We start from the raw sequence: 2,628 nt of genomic DNA, 5'->3' as shown, positions 1-2,628 counted from the left end.
AAGTAGCTTAGGTATGTAAGACTTCGAAATTAATAGTTTACGTAGGTAAGTTTAGTCCTACGACTCATTACTTGGCCTCCAACTTCTTCTGACTTCTCTTGACCATATTTCCAATCTTCCCTACTATGGGGTACCATATTCTCCCTTCCTTAGAGTCATTTGATAGTTTCGTAGCTTATCCGGCTCACATGATAATTTCTAAGGATCTTAAGAGACATTCCGAGTTTAAAAGTGTGGGGTGTAACATCCTTCCCCTCTTTAGAACATTCATCCCCGAATGTTAAATAAAACTTGTATTAAGATTTTATAAAGATTGTAGGGAGGTTCCTTTCTTTTGCGATAACACACATTTTCATCCAAGTAATTAATATACAAGTTTTCAAGAGTTAGGGTTACCTGTAGATATCGGGAACAGGTGCGGATACTTGTGTTTCATGTGCTCTTTAGCTTCCCAGGTCATTTCTTCACGATTCCTATTTCTCCATATTACCTTAACCGATGCTATGTCCTTAGTCCGCAGTCTTATGATCTGCCGATCCCGGATGGCGATAGGTTGCTCTTTCTGGGTTTTTTTTGTCACAATATCTTGATGGAAGTCACCTCCTAGTCCACGATCGTCTAATCTGTCGATCCAGGATAGCAATAGGTTCTTCTTCACAGGATAACTCCTTTATTATGTTGACTTTATCCACGGAGAATACTCTAGAAGGGTCCACTTATACAGTTATGGGACATTGATGGGTGGAAGACTAGGGGTACTGTTTTTAACCCAGATAGTAGGGCCACTTCGTAGGTAACTTTGCCTATTCCATACATGGTCTAGTAAAGACCAATGTAACCTGGGCTTAACTTTTTCCTTCTTGTTGAACCTCATTACTCCTTTCATGGGCGACACCAGCAATGCTGATCGTCTACATATAGCTTCTGTCGACTTTGAGCAGTTAAAATTTTTCCCTGAATAGGCTTTACCTTCTATACCGTTTATCGAACCACGTCTGGGCTTATTAGTCGTGTTTTAATAAAACTAACCCAACCAATTGGAGACCTACACTGTCTGTCATACAAAGTCTCATATGGGGACATTCAGATACTAGAACCATAGTTAATATCATAGGTACTCTTGAAAGGCGGTAGGCAATTATCCGAGCCACCTTTGGAGCCAACCGCATAGGCCCGCAATATATCGTCCACCATGTAGCTAGTACACCTAGTTCATCCATCAGTCTGAGGGTGAAGTAGTGTACGAAGGCTTATCTGTCTTCTCAATTTCTTCGCGGATTGACCTTCGGTAGTTACCTGTAACTTGGGCTCCTTCGTCTGGGATAGTAGCTATGGGGACTCCGTAAGGTCCTACCACTTTTTTACTCTATAATTTTACACCTTTTCAGCTGAGCAAGTAGCCATTGATTGAAGGGGTATGGGCTAATATCGTTAATCCACAGGTAACATTCCCTCCAGAGTCATCTGTCGATGGAGTGCAAAGTGAGTCTTGTAGCCCCGGTCATATTGTGGAATCTTCGACCTCGTGTATTACTTCCTGCCTTCCGTAAATGACATTAACTGGTACCATATTGAAGAACTATGGTATTCAAGTGCGCCATCAGTTAGTAATTAGCTAATCCTTCTTATTTTGCTTAAGTCCCTTTTTTTTCAATTCCCTCAACATAACTTATAGTACTTTAGGTACATAATCTCATGTCGCTTTTCCGCCGCTAGTTCAGATTTTTCCATCTCGCGCGATCATACTAGCACTAACGCACTAAATTCCACCAGAATTTCAAAGTTAAGCGTGCTTAGGCGAGAGTAATACTAGGATGGGTGACCTCTCTGGGAAGTTTTCATGTCGCATTTCATTGTAATCCTTGCAATAATGTGTGGGGCACTCAACTTAGACCAAGATTTACCTTAGCGTTATCTCGCTAGTCTTCATGTTTTGCCTTACCCTTTCCTCTGTTATCTTGCAACCAGTACATGGGTAGATCTTTAGTTCCACTATGACCATGTCCCCTTTTTTTTATACACACCCTCCTTCTAGTGTTATATCATTCAGGGTCTCATCAAAATTGCTTGACGCTGTCTTACATACCATTCTGACTTCTATCCAATTACTTGTGGCTTCCAGACCTTTCTAACTTGGTTCATCAAGGGATCCTATTGAAGTTTAATCATCCAACTCAAGTATGTTGTCATATCAATTGCCTTTACCTTACCTTTTCCATTCTCTCATTGGCTTCCCCCCTTTAGAGAGTACCTATACTTTTATCTGCTTGTACCTTGCTCTATGTTTCTATGTTCAATCTCTTTCGCCAGTCTATTTGGTACCGTATCATGTCCCCTTCCTTCTACATATTTTATAATTTGATTATCCGCGTACGAAACCTTGGCTAAATCACAAGGTAGAGAGACCCTTTCCATATCTAATGTGATATCTCGTCTACTAATTGGTACTTAAATAATGTGACCTAGGAAACAACTCATCTAAGGCCACCTTCTACTTTTCCTTATGAAAAGTTAATACCAACTCGTAGTCGTTGCAAATTTTTAACTAGGCAACAATTGTATTTCGACAATAATTGTCCAAGGTTCTCTCGAACTAGTAGCTTTATCCCAACCTATATCCTTTATTTC

At 40.3% G+C, this 2,628-nt stretch overlaps 1 pseudogene; it reads left to right on the top strand.

The window, feature by feature from the left end:
- The first annotated feature begins 1,732 nt into the window (after window positions 1-1,732).
- On the top strand, window positions 1,733-1,852 carry LOC129871799 (5S ribosomal RNA; annotated as a pseudogene).
- Window positions 1,853-2,628: the final 776 nt, after the last annotated feature.

The sequence above is a fragment of the Solanum dulcamara genome, chromosome 10, assembly GCF_947179165.1.
Source record: "Solanum dulcamara chromosome 10, daSolDulc1.2, whole genome shotgun sequence".
Classification (NCBI taxonomy): Eukaryota; Viridiplantae; Streptophyta; class Magnoliopsida; order Solanales; family Solanaceae; genus Solanum; species Solanum dulcamara.
This window is presented reverse-complemented; position numbering and strand designations above follow the sequence as displayed.